Source organism: Pipistrellus kuhlii, unplaced genomic scaffold, assembly GCF_014108245.1.
Source record: "Pipistrellus kuhlii isolate mPipKuh1 unplaced genomic scaffold, mPipKuh1.p scaffold_m20_p_2, whole genome shotgun sequence".
Classification (NCBI taxonomy): Eukaryota; Metazoa; Chordata; class Mammalia; order Chiroptera; family Vespertilionidae; genus Pipistrellus; species Pipistrellus kuhlii.
This window is the reverse complement of record NW_023425515.1, coordinates 145,100,874-145,116,135: the sequence shown is the minus strand read 5'-3', so window position 1 is coordinate 145,116,135 and position 15,262 is coordinate 145,100,874.

Sequence of the window (15,262 nt, the reverse complement as noted above, 5' to 3'; positions counted from 1 at the left end):
AGTATGGATAATGCATGGGAAGTAGCATATTGAGGAAAGAAAGTAATGCATTCAATTTCTACATGACAGAACTTGAGGCATGATGGTATTTAATAAATAAAATTTACAAACTTTTTCTTCAAGTTCTGGAGCTACTAATAAAGACACAATTAATATAGTTTATATAATGGGGATAAAAAAATGTCCAGGGCCCTAGGTAGTTTAGCTCAGTGGATAGAGCATTGGCCTGTGGACTGAAGGGTCCCAGGTTTGATTCCAGTCAAGGATATATATCTTGGTTGAGGGCACATCCCCAGTAGGGGGTGTGCAGGAGGCAGCTGATGGATGTTTCTCTCTCATCAATGTTTCTAACTCTCTATCCTTCTCCCTTCCTCTCTGTAAAAAGTCAAATATATATATATATATATATATATATATATATATATATATATATATATGTAATATTTATATGTAAGTGATAAGAAGAGAAGCCAACAAAGTATCTTAAAAAGAAATTCTCAGAAGTGTAAAAGAAGCAGAATATAGTATCATAGAAACAAAACAAAAAAATCAAAAGTGAACCAGTTTTTTTCATTCTGAACTAATTCTGCATACCAGAACACACAAAAAATTAGTGGTTATCTAAAACATGTTTGCTTATTTGTTTGTTTTTTGCATTTTTTTCTATGGGTAAGCATGAATAGATCTTTTTCATGCTTGACTCTAGAGATAGATTGATATCAGGTGTCATCCATGTGACCTAAATAATACAGTTTGCTGACCATACCTTCACTCAATGGGCATATTCTTCTCACAGCCTATAGAAAAAGCATTGTAAGCAAAGTATATTTAAACCCCTTGCTCATCTAATATCCACTACATTCTATTGGTCAAAACAAGACACATATCAAAGGATCAGAGATATATACTTCACCTACTTTAGTAACATTTTTGTAAAATTATCTGGAAAAGGAAATCATGGATTTATAATATTAACAAAGTGAAAATTGAAAACTATAATGTAATTTAATCTACAACTGAAGATTATGATCAACTGTAAGATATCAAGTAGAAGAGCTTAGACTGTGAGTTTATTTCTAAGTATATAAAGACTAGAGGCTCAGTGCATGAAAATGCATTCCCTGGAAAGGGTGCTCCTCAGTGCAGCCTGTCCCCTCTCACAATCCAGGGTTCTTCAGGGGTGGGAGGCAACTCGGCAATCAGGGGACGGTGACACCTCTAGCACACCTCTGCTGCTTCCACTATTGGCAGTTCAAGCCTCAGCAGGCCCTAGTTACCTGAGCCTCGGGCAGCCCTGGGCATCTGGGTAGCTGCCATCTGAGGTTTTCCTGCACCTTGTGCCTGCCTTGGGTGGCTGGAGGGCTGAGGGGACTGGAGGACTCCAGAGGAAGGTGCACAGAATGGCTGGCCCCCCCCTGGGGGTAGGCCCAGCCTTGCCATGTGCCTGCCACCCTGGCAGGGCTGAGGGGACTGGGCACCACCATCCTGTGGCTGTGGGTGCTGCCATTTTTGAGAGTGGGGCTGTTAATTAGCATATTCCCTCCTTATTTGCTGTGGAAGCCACCATCTTTTTGTTACAGTGTAAGGGTCAATTAGCATATTACCTTTTTATTAGCTAGGATTTGGAGAAAATGAGAATTTCCAATGGCATTGATATATATATATATATATATATATATATATATATATATATATATACACATATATATATATATTTTGTAGAGAAATAGAAATGTCTCAGAGATTTTCTTAGAAATACCTATATATGAAGCCAGACCAATTAATGTTTCAAAGCTGAAATACAGGAATTAAAAAAACAACAACAAAAACATCACTTTTATATCTCCTCAGGTGATTCTAATGTGCAGAAAAAATTTATAGCAAATATTCCCCACTTTGCAGGAGATGTTAAAGGAAAATATAAATAACTCTAATGTTCATTTAAAATATAGTTCTTATTTTATGTACATACATGTGTGCATGGTACAGTGGTTGTTTTGTGTGTGTGTGTGTGTGTGTGTGTGTGTTGTATGTACAAACATTATGGTCATCTTGAATTTGCAGACTGTAAATGCTTTTTATTTTAATCTTTGTATTTTATTATATGTTCTAAATTTTCTGCAGAAAATGTACTACCTCTAAAATTTGAGACAATAAATAAACATTACTAAATATAAATTCATACTAAGGTAGATGCTTAGAGTGGAAATGGCAAGCTCTTAGCAATTCATGAAAGCAGGATAATCTTCTGGAAAGAAGTTAAAAATGATGTGTTTTTGAAAACTGGAAGGAAAAGAAAAAAATGGTAACCAACTATTTTCTATAAGTGGTCAGCACGTTATAAAAAGATCATGAGGTGTGCTAAAATGCAGTGATATACTCTCCTTTGAGTCTAACAATTTCAAGATTTCAAGCTAGAATCTTTTCATAAGGGTCAGGCTATACTCTGAAACATCAGACGAAAATAAGACTGAAAAAAAGTTACTGACAGTTCAGTGTCCGCCTTTCATGAGACTTGATATGTTAAAATTGGTCTTTTCATACTATGAGATGGGATAATTTTTCATCTCAGTTTGATCTTATTAGGCATCCTGTACCTTTCCCCTTGATGATAAAAATAAAACATACTTCTTCAATAGAAAAAAAAAAAGTAATGCAGAAAACTGGAATAAAATGAAGATGAGGGGAAAGTAGCAATTGCTAAAAGTTTGGATAAATAAAAATGCAAATGTAATATATCCTAGGCTTTAACTCAGTTGATTTGTTGAGCCTTCACAAAAGATATGGGCAAATTTATGGCCCATTTTCCCCTGTCTTCCTAAAAAATTATTTGCTCCTAAGCACTAAACAGGGAAGACTGTATCCATTTTTGTAAATAAATGTTCCTGTGGTTTGTGAGATCTAGGCACATATGTTTCGAGCATAAATGTTTTCTACTGGGAACTCTACAGAAAACCTATTATCGAGAATTAGATGATTTCATGCCTCATAAGTTTAATACTAACTAGCAAAAGTCAAAAGGAATTAACTTTTTTGCAACTATGTCAGAACTCCAAACATTGTGCCAAACATCCCAGTGTTTCAAAATCTACTGGATAAGATTGTTTATCTGTAGTTAATACTTGTATTGAATCCCTAACTAATCATTGCTGTTGCTTTTATATTGTTGTCGTCATTGTTCTCGTTATTAGATGTGAACCAAATATCTGGCCTGTTGGTTACAAAAGATGATCTGCACCTCCAAAATTATTCATGGCTAAAACCATTGTTGCAACAACTTATTTAACACTATCCTAAACTACTTCCATATAAATATTAGTATTACTGAAGAAAATATGGGAAGATTATTACTATAAAATATAATCACAAAAATTGTTTTTAAACCATAGATATTTTATTTCATAAGAAACTCTGAATATTTAGTCTATTGAGCAAGTTCATTGTCTGGCCTAAGCATGTTAATGACAGGCATGAAGTACATGAATCCCCAACCCCACATTCCAACTGTGAAGCTACACTCTGTATCTTCTTTAATCCAGGGGCAAGATTCAGGGAACAGAGCCACAGGAACTCCTTCATGATACCACTAATGACCTTTGCTTAGTAGAGAAAACAACTTTTCCCTTACACAAACCCAACAACCTGAAGACACTAAGACATCCATGCCCAAAATGAGCTTTAAGTTCTGCCCTAAGACCACTATTGACGTCAAGGGAGAGAACTATAGAAAATGTGCTCAGCATGCAGCAATCCTGCATTGGTCATGAAGCAGGAGACATAACCCTTCTCCCAGTGGAAAATTCAAAAGGAGGACAAGTCCTTGTTACAGTAGTACACTGAGAACACTAGTGGAGGGTAGCACCATGCACTGAAAGAGAGGAAAGATTGTTTCCAACAAACATAGGAACTGAGTTCATTATGACTTCCAAGAAACAATAAATGTAAGAGTTGTTCGCTTCAGCAGAAAGGGATTGGATCATCTTGTCTTTAAAATCGTACTAACCATAGAGGCAGGCTGTATTTACCAAGGGGACAAGATTACAGTTAATTTCACCTAGAAAAAGATTGCATGACAAAGATCAGTAATCAGATTCAGGATAAAAAGTATCTATGTATGAAGAAAAAGTGGAAATTCAAATATTATTACAAACAATAGAACTATTTCTTCCCTTGTAGTGCCCATGGAACTGCTTTTGCTCATTAAGGACATTGGAAACGATCAATTGCAATTTGACACTTTTATAGAACAACAAAAAACAAAAACAAAAAAACTGTTTGTTATACCACTTCCTTTTAAAAAAATTATAAATAAAAAATGCCAAAAAGCATGTATGGCATTTAAAATGCTGTTTTTATAGATTGATTTTGAATATAGCTATTAATTATATCTAATGAATTGGAATCATTACTATAGATATAATCTATAAAAGAGAATTTGTTTTGGGCTACAGTACTGAAGGGAGTGTTTGTATAAACATTTTCTTCCCTGTAATTAAAATGCTATTTACTTCTTCCTAACAGTGTGAGCTGTCTATAATGAATGGTATTTAAAGGTAATACTGAATACTGAATCTTCACCTCCTCTATTCTGGCTATGAATATCTCCTATACTCATACCAGCAACCCTTTTTTTCTCTCTCCAGATGTTATGAAAGGGCAAACTCAAATACCCAGTGTTTTTATATAAAATGTCATTCATCACATGGCTGAACCCACCCATTTATTGAAAATCAGTATTGACAGAGGTTTAAAAGGGGAAACCTTAGGAATAACTCATATATGACATGAAGTCTAAAAGAAACCCAACATGCAATCTGCATAAAGCCAGAGACACTACCTGTACAATATATTATTCACATTTCTCTTTCTCCGTGTCTGTGCTTAGATTCTGAAATGAGATAGAGCATTTACTTTAAAAAGTATATTCTGTAACATTTCCACAGTGAAAACTATTGACAGCTTTCCATGAGGCAATAGATCACATTTGGAAAGACCAATTTGATGCTAGCCATTTGATCTCTGAGAGGCATGCATTCCAGAAGGAAGTTTAATTATACATCTGACTCCCACTCACCCATTTGGCAGAATTTATTTGATTTTTATTAAACATAAAACTTGAAAACATGAGGCATAACTTGATCTTTCATTCTTTTTTTATCCATCAAGAAAGTAGAGTTTGGGAGCTGAAGTCCAAACTCTTGCAAATATAATTTTGTGTTCCTTCTTGCTTTAAAACCAATAACTTTATTCCAAAACGGAAAAAAAAGATTTTTCTTTTGAATACTTCTGATTAGGTAACTTCACTAGGAGCCCCCTTTGCCCAACTCCTGGCCCCAGTTTATAGAGTAGGAACTTTCCCATTATTCCCCGTTAAATGCACAACTTTCCAAAACTGTTGGAAAAGTAATAAGCTTAGGTTTAAAGATACATGAAAATGAGATCTATAGTCTCTGAATGCCAACTCTCTTGGCCCTCACAGTTGAAGAATTCATTCAATAATCACTTCAATATAGAATGTGGTTGAGATTATTTTAAGAATTTCTGAAAAACTTGAAATTTAGTGTTTGTTTTGTCACTGTCTATGTGCATGATGTTGGACAAACCACTCAAACTTTATTTTTTTTATCTTTACAGTGGACATGATAATAGTAATATCTCCCCAAATTTCTTGTGAGAATCAAATGAAAAAATATGTGTAAGATATTATACTTAACCCAGTTCCAGACACACAGTAAGAGGAAGATAAATATTCACTTAACAATGGTCTGGATACTATACTTCTCTCTAGGAATATAAAATTGAAAAGTTGGTGCTTCAAAAAATTCATGAGTTCATAGTTTGGTGAGATACAAGCAAAAAACAACATACTATTAATAAGTGTAAAAAGTGATGAGGAACAAGCAGGTTGCTGTGTGAGCATAGACAAGGGGGAAAACTCCAGTCCAAAAACAGGGAAGAGGAAGGCCACAGATGGTATCTAAATAGATGGCAGAATTTTGGGAAAATTTGGTTAGGCTATTTAAATGAAGAGGGCTGCTAAAAGTAAGAGAGAGAAAAGAATTCATGTGATCCAGTGTATCCCAATGACTTGAGTCCCAAATAAGTGAAGGTCTAGGCATTAGCAGTTATCCTTGCATATCTCTCCCTTTAAGAACAGAAGGCTGACCTCTTACCAAGCACAAGAATTCCTTCTCTTACCTTAAAGAGTGTCAGGGAAGGGTGAAGAATAGCTAATACTCACTTAATCCTATCTAATAAAAGAATAATATGCAAATTGACCATCACCCCAACACACAAGATGACTACACCCATGTGGTCAAAGATGGCTGCCCCCAAGTGGACACAAGATGGCCACCACAAGATGGCCAGCAGCGAGGGCAGTTGGAAGGGACCAGGTCTGCAAAAAAGGGCAGTTGTGGGCTATCAGGCCAGCAGGGGAGAGTAGTTGGGAGGGACCAGGACTGCAAGGGAGGGAAGTTGGGGGCAATCAAGCCTGCAGGGTTATCCAGTGAAGGGTGACCAGGCTGGTAGAGGAGGGAAGTTGGGGGTGACTGAGCCTGCAGGGAAGGGCAGTTGGAGGGGACCCAAGCCTGCCAGGGAGAGCAGTTGGGGGTGACCAAGAGGGCAGTTAGGGGTGAAAAGGCTGGCAGGGGAGCAGTTAGACATCAATCAGGCTGGCAGGGGAGTTGTTAGAGGCTAATCAGGCTGGCAGGCAGAAGTGGTTAGGGGCAATCAGGAAGGCAGACAGGCAGGCAGGCAAGCAGTTAGGAGCCAGCAGTCCTGGATTATGAGAAGGATATCTGACTGCCCTTTTAAACCCGATTCTACCTGGTGAGGGACACACACCCCCAGGCACAAATTGTGTACACGACCTCTAATACAATAATAATAAAATACAAATTCACTAACAGTACTATTAGGTGGCAGCTACAAGAAATATCCTTAAACAACAATAATATCCTATATATATAATAACTCATTGGCATAAGGTTTGTGTGGTGCACACTATCCTGTTAAGAGGTTTTACATTTAATCTGTCCTTCAACATCTTGGGTCCAATCAACCCCATTTAATTTTTAGATAAATGTTGGGTGGTTTTGGACTATATTAATTTTATTGTCATGTCTAATTGTGCTTTGACTTTCTTTCTTCTATCAGTGACAAACTATTGTCAGCTTTTTATTTTCTGTTCAAATTTAATAGTAGCTTTGACAATATTGAATAAACTAATATTTTGTTTTATAAAATGTATTCATTTTTTGATCAGTCATTTGGACCAGTCTAGATAGTATATATTCTATTAGAAATTACTACTCAGAAACTAGATATTTGGCCTTTTACTATCACTTCTACTTCTAAACGAAGCAAATATTTACTGTATTTTCTATTTTCATTATAATATATATTTTCAATATATATATTATAATGAAGCATTAAAATTAACATTAATTATATTAATTTTAATTAAAATATAAATTTGTGTGGTTAAAAAATATTTTTACATATAAAAATATACTTTATGTAAACATAGATCATAAACATACAAATCAAAATTACACTACATGCCAAAGTTTTTTAGGACAGTCTTGAAAATGTGATAAAAATAGTCCTTGGAACTTCCCCCAAATGTATGCTATAGCCATTCATACTTCCAGATATAATTTTTTTTATCTTATTGACTTACACGAAGACTTATTTCTTCTTCTTTTTTTTTAATCCCCCCTTTTTTCTTGAATTCCTTCACTCTGAACTCCCCAGATAAAGCAACTAACATTATTTATTAATGTTAATACTTTAACAATTGTATGATTTCTACCATCCTGAAGGATCAGAAGCTATTCTTTAAACCTAAGACAAATTTATCTTATTGTAGAAGAGCTGTAATTCTCCAGTCTACCTTGAATCAAAACAAAAATAAAAGCAGCCTCAAGAGTAATCTTACTTAGGCATCATTTTGAGGGGGTATACATGTCCTATTAATTTGTTCATTTGATCATCAAACATTTATAGAGGCGCTTGGAATAAACATCTGTGAGAAAACAAGTACCCTTTCCTGTCTAATCCTTATGTCCTAGTAGAAGGAAATTGTTACAATAAATAAAAATTTGTAAAATATGTAATGTGTTACATAGGAAGAAGAATAAGAAGTGTTGGGGAAGTTGCCTAGTAGATATAATATTTAAGTAAATAGTTATAGAGGGTAAATGAGGAACTGTATGGGTACCTGGTGGAAGAAATTTCTAGGCAGAGGAACAACAAATACCAAGATGAATGAAGGTGGGATAGAAGAGTAGGAGATGAAAATTAGAGAAGTAATGAGTAAGCAAAGGCATTTGTAAGGACATTTACCCTGAGAGAAATAGGAAGCCAAATGGAGTGTTTTGAGTAGAAAGATAACGCAATCATACAGTTCAGTAAGATTTCTGTAGCTGCTCTGAATATAATGAATTGAAGCAAGAGTTTATACTATCCTATAATTATCATGCCAATAAACATATCATCAGCCTATAATTGGCACTTAGAGCCATGATATAACAGAATACACAGTATGAACAAAACAAGATTCAAGGACCAATTGTAATGTAAATTCAACAGCAGGTCTACAGCAAAGAACACCAAGATGAAAAGTCTACAGCAAAGAAGACCAAGAAGAAATAACCAATGAAGTAGAGGGAAAACTAGTGGTATAAGTGATCCTAAAAGCCACCTGAATAAATTGCTTAATGAAAGACAGAGTAATCAGTTGTTACAAATACTGCTAATGATTTAAATTGGATGAGGACTAACAACTAACCCCTGGAATTAGCAATGTGAATGTCATTGATGACCTTGACAAGAGTAGTTTCAGTGGAAAGACAAAAATAAAATCCTAATTGAAGTGGTTTCAAGTGATAATGGCTGAGAAATAAAGGAAGAGCATGAATATGCATAACTCATTTTGCTATAAAGAGAAAGAAAGAATCTGGAATTTAAAATGGCTTAGAAAGTTTGGAGAAATAATAGACTTTGTTTATATAAGAAATACCTGGTAAAGTTGAGGGATGTGGAAAGGTGAGGAGATATGAATAATCAGGAGAAAGAGACAATGCTGCAGTAATATATTATATTAGACTAACAAAGATGAGAGGAAATCTATCATCTAGATAGAAAGGTTGGCCCTTTTTCAGAGGAAAGCACTTCAACTATAGTAATAGAAGGTTATTACAGATGGATGGTTAGAGGCGTTGGTAGGAGTTTATTGAAATTTCTTCTGATTGATTAAATTTTCTCAATGAAATAGGAATCAAGGTCTTAAACTGAGATTAAGAATGAAGAAGTGTTTTCTAATGGTTTGAAAAGAGAGGAAATTATATTAAATAACAATATAAGAGAGCTAAGGGTGAATGCACTAAAAAAAATCCCATGTAATTGTTAGCATTAAGAATCTTCTTTAGATGAGTGAACTTGAATTTAAAATGGAACCACTCAGCATGGTTATGGTTACACACACACACACACACACACACACACACACACACACACATATATATATATATATATATATATATATATATATATATTTATATATTTATATATATATATATATTTATATATATAGGTTACATATATATACATATATGGTTACATATATATGGTTATGGTTACATATATATATATATATATATATATATATATATATATATATATTGTGTGTGTGTATGTGTGTTTTGGGGAGAAGGAGTAACATTCAGTTATAAGATAGCAATTTGCAATTAAGGAAGGTTATAATTGTGATAGGTAAATATGATTAAGCAGGAAAGGAGCAAGAGATCTGAGAGTGTATATAAGAGAATGATTATAGTAATTGTTCATGGTATTTAAATTCAAAGCAGAGGGTAGTCAAGACATGATGAGATAAGAAGCAGAGAAAAGATGACAAAAATCAATGAATCTATGCCCTCATGAAATAAAATTATTCATTCCTGGAGTTGGGGATACTAGAAAGAATTAGTTGAATGGATAAAAGATGATGAAGAGAGAATTGAATGCTTGAAATTGAGGTCATGTCTAGTTTCTGCCAATAGAAGTGAGTAGCTAATGTAGATAGAAATTAAGATAATTACTAATAATGGAGGAAAGTTCAAAGAAATGAAAGTCCAAAGTCTTAAAGGATAATCAACATGGATAATAATAGCACCCAAATTATGATAATAGTGTTAAGGAAAATATCTATGAGTCTGTAGATAATGTCTTCATGAAAGAGGATTAGATTATGATCACAAGAAACTTTTCGTTGGCATAGTTTTATGGCATGAGACTCCAAGATTGAGGTATTGGGTATGAGAAAACACTGAAAGCAGCTAGGACAAAAAGGAGAGCCCTCCTCCAGTCTGAGCAGTACAAAGAGTGGAAAAGAAAACAGCCACCACTTGATATGGCTTCCAGGAAAGTAGTATTCTTAGGTGAGAGACAGATTCCTGATAGAGCAAAAGGGTGAAGACAAAATAGATTCTTCTCATCAGTATGAGTTGCAGAGGACAAATACATGATGATTTCAGAAGTTGGAGAAAATTTTTGTCAAAAGTGGGAATGTAGAGTCTTTTGGAGATTGGGATCTAGAAGAAGATGGAGGATGACAGACTTGACCTTTTTGTGGCAATTAAAATAAAAAGGTCATCTAAAGTGATGTATGTCAAATTTATTATTGAAGGGCATAAATATAACAGTCCAGGCATCAGATCATGGTAAAGGGAACCTGGCCTTTTGACCTTGGGACTCTTAAGCTTCCTAATTGGGAATAAAACAATTCCTCTTTTGTCATGATCAGGCACTGCAGCAGTATATGACAGGACAGAATCTTGACTTTCCAACCTTGCTATGAGATTATTAATTGATGCTTAAATACCAGCCCTTCCCCTAACATTACTAAAGGATTTTAGACAATTCCCCATTGGGCAACAGAAAAACTGTGTATCATGTCAGTGGCTTATAGCTCTACTCAGCCACTTCCAAACTAAGGGAGGATTGATTACTTTACCTATTGGTTTTACCAAAGATCATCTTTTTCTATTGGTGGACCAGATTAAGGAGAATTAATCTTATACAAAATTACCCTTAATTCTTGGCGTACACTCAGGTGTAAGACCTCAGTCTCTCAGCCACTGATATAATTTTTGTCCATTAGGCCTGTGATGCCATTCACTGATCATGCTTAGAAGATGTTTGAAGATAACTGAGCTAATGACTAGAAAAAGAAAGGATGTGAATAACACCTCTGGTTCTCTACTAATCCAGAAGCCAAGAGAGCCAAGACCAAGACAATAGAAGAGACACCATGTACTCATTAGTTCAACTAGACAATCATTCTGCCCTATTTGGAAGAGTGATTGATATTCTTTATCACTGGTATTCCATAGGGTGACCATATAGTGTATTGTACAAATCATTTCACATTAAAAGTTGAAAAAGGTGCTTATTCAGAATACACTCCTGTTCAACAAGCGTAAACCAGAATGTTCCAAGCAAACAAGAATACATTGTTACTCTACTCTACATCCATGTCTGGTCAAGGAGCAGATAACTGCTTGGCTAGCCAATAAGTAATCAAAAAGCAATTTAGTTATCTAAAATTATGTTACTAGAAAGTCAAGACTAACTTGTTACTTCTAAGACCTAGGCTTCTTTGGCTATTTGACCTGACATAGCTGACAGAGTCTCTATTGTCATTGGCTTTATTATCCTTTACCCCCAAATAGCCCACAAAACAATATTGTAGAATTCAGTTACTCCTATACATGTTTTGCAAGTCAGAGGTTGCCATGGGTCCTGAAAGGGAGCCCTAGAAAACAAAGATTGGTACAATGTTCCCAGAAATCAGATCTTATGGATCCAACATTCTCAGAGGGAAAAATAACTGTTCACACAGGATAAACAGCCTGTTAGAGTCTTGTTATCAAGCAGAAAAAAGCACAAATTGTTCAAAGGTTCAACTGTTTATAGGCTGTTCTTCCTGTAACACACACAAACATTGCATGTAGTTGAGCAAGGCTGATATTATGGCTGCAATGAATTAGAGAAATTCTGAACAAGAGAGAAATACTGGTATATAAAAAGTGTTGAGGGGGAAAGGAGAAACATATCAATTCCAAGGAGAAAAAGTTGCTTTAGATAGGTCTGAAAGAATATTGAAAATGTATAAATATCTATAATAATAAAAGCATAATAAGCTAATTAGATTGGATGTTCTTCTGGACGACCTTCTGGATGAAGCTGGGTTGCAAGGGAAGCCTATGTCCTGGGGGCCAGAGAGAAGCTGGTGCTGGCAGCTGGAGAAAGGAAGGCCTATTCTGGCATGAAATTTGTGCATCAGGCCTCTAGTATGAGATAAAATATTGTAGGCTGAAGAGATAAAATGCACAAAGATATAAAGAAAACATCAAATTATGTGCAGGGAACTGCACATAATTTAGTATGTCTATCAATAATAGTAATTCAACATGATCCACATTCTATACCACATCCCATTCTAAGAAGCAATAATCTAACTTCATATGTTTTTAGAATGATACAAGTCTTTCCTGAAAGTTTCTTTAAAAAAGAGGCATGAGAGTTTTACATAGCACATTACAGAGGGAACTTTTAATGCATTCTTTTAGATGGTTCTCTTGTTCTACAAAGTTTCCCAATCTAGGAAGCTACTAAAAATCTCCTCATTCTCTCTCTGCTGCTGTCTCACTACCATATTGTCCTCCCTCCATTTCCCATCTCCCTGTGTCATTCTAGACACAAGCTGTTCAGGATGAAGGTAATTACCTGGACTCCTGCCCTTCCCTGCCTGCTGACCCAGAGTCTCTAAGAGCACTGTCCCTATGATTCCACAGTCCCTGTGAAAGATCCTTCTTGCTGAGAAAACAATCTGAGCCCTAGGAAGTGAGGTTTCATTTCTCACTCTGCTTTTCTGAGGTGAATCAGTCCATTAGCCAGATTCTTCACAGCATGAAGGAGCTCTGATTACTGTGAGTTGCAGAAGGCAAAGACAATATGCAGAAGACATATTCCTTTGAAGGTAGAGGAGTAGAGAAGGGGGAAAAGGTTTTGATAATTTGCATCTCAATATTTTTATTTTAATAAATTATAATAGTGATAATGGTAGATTACATATATCACCAATTAAATGCTATGTGCTGGGCATTCTTCTTAGTGTTTTATCTATTTAATTAATCAATCTCAACAAAAATTCTGTGAGGTATATTTTATCCCTGTCTATGAAGAAACTGAGGCACAACAAGTTAAGTAACTTTCACAAAATTTTATAGCACATGTTTAGCAGAGCTAGAATAAGACCAGACTGCCTTGGTCCAGATTCCTTGCTCTTAGATATTCTGATACTTCACTTAATCTTTACTAGAAACCTAGAAGATTAGTACTATTATCCCATTTTTATTTTATAACCTAGAGGCCTGGTGCACAAAATTTATGCACTCAGGGGTGGGGGGAGGGTCCCCAGCCTGGCCTGTGCCTTCTCACAGTGCAGGAGCCCTGTGCTCAATCTCCCCAAAGAGGTGGGCCCTGCCCACCCAAAGAGGTAGACCAGAGCCAGGATCTTGTCTCCATGCTATGCATGCAGAGTCAAGTTCCCACCCACCTGCACATGCCTGCTGAGCATGCAGCCTCCTGCGCACGCAGTCTCCTGGTGATGTATTGTTATGGCATGAAGGCATCAGAGCATGAGGGTGTGATGACCACATTGGCTTTTATTAGTATAAATATGGAAACTTCAGCTTATTGAGATTCATTATCAGGACTCACAGTTAGTTAATGATAGGAAAGGAGTCAAAGTCATATTTTTCCACTTCTAAAGCTCATGAATCTCTGATCAGTCTGATAGTATATACTAAAATGTCTGAGAAACATCCTGGGTTTAAGCTCATTGAGAAATGGTATTGTATATTATTAAAGTTTGCAACACATGATGGAGGAAGAATGAGAATGATGATAGACAAGGTAGAGCATGATGGGAGAGGAGTCTGAAGAAATAAGCAAGCATCAAATTTTCAATAATCCTACCCATCGTACTAAGGAATTTTGGGTTAATCTAAATGCCAGGTGGAACCTTAAAACATTTAATTTAGGAAACAAAGGAATCGGGTTATATTTTAGAAAAATCCTTTCAGAGTAGGGTGATGCATTGAAGTTGGTGTGTACAGTCTGTAGACTGTGTTCATGAATTAAACATTGTTGTCTAACTTTGAGCAGGCTCAATGAATCCTGACCTTAAATAACCTGTAATTTTGCTAAGGACATGTTCTGTAATATAATACCATATGAGGCTGAAATGGAAGTACCAATGAGAAAGCCTGGAGTCCATGAGTAAGTATGGTCCTACTCTGGACCTTCACATCAAGAATCTATGCCCCCAATCTTAGTATCTGCACAAATCATATCACACCTGTAATAATACAATATGTTTTCTGATATTTTTTGTACTTCCACTTGTTCTTTGAGTTCATCCTACATTTCAATGTCCTATTAGTCTTCCTGTAACTGCATATATAAATCCTTACATTTTTATTACATTTCACAATTTTCAAAAAGTTTATGCTTTCATTGTCTAATGTTTCCCATAGAACAATGCTGAGATAGTCAAGGATAGTATAGTTTCGTAAAAGTCTAGAAAAATTAGTGACAAATGGAGGATAAAATAATTAAATAGTGATGGAGTCAAATAGAACCAATAATTTATTTTGTGGACACAGTAGTGTGATAGAAACTATATCTATATCTTTACTGGTGTGATAGTTTAACAAGTTTGTAGATAAGTCAAAACTCATCAAATTGTTCATTCTAAAAAGACACCCTTTGTCAGACATAAATTATACTATAATAAATTTGATTTTCAAAAACAGATCCATGTTTGTTTTTTTATCTTAATCTCAAACTGTTTGGATTAAAATCTATTTTACTTGGACTTTACTGAAAATTAGACAAACTTAAAAACACTTTCAAAGTTATGTATTTTCTATAGCATCAAATTTAAACTTAAATGTCCTTCATATATAGTCTCATACTAATTTTTCAATCTAACTCTTATCCATCTCTGCTCCTTTTCTACTCTTATTTCTCTCTTGCAAAGTTTCTGCAACAACCAAGCTATTCTACTAGTCATTCTCTGGATTAAAAGGAGGTCCCTGTGCATTGGTAAAGTGGCAGAGTATTCTTAGAGGAGCCACCTTCCCTCCTCTTCATAGACACCCAAATTGTTTATTTGCTGCTTTCTCACTCC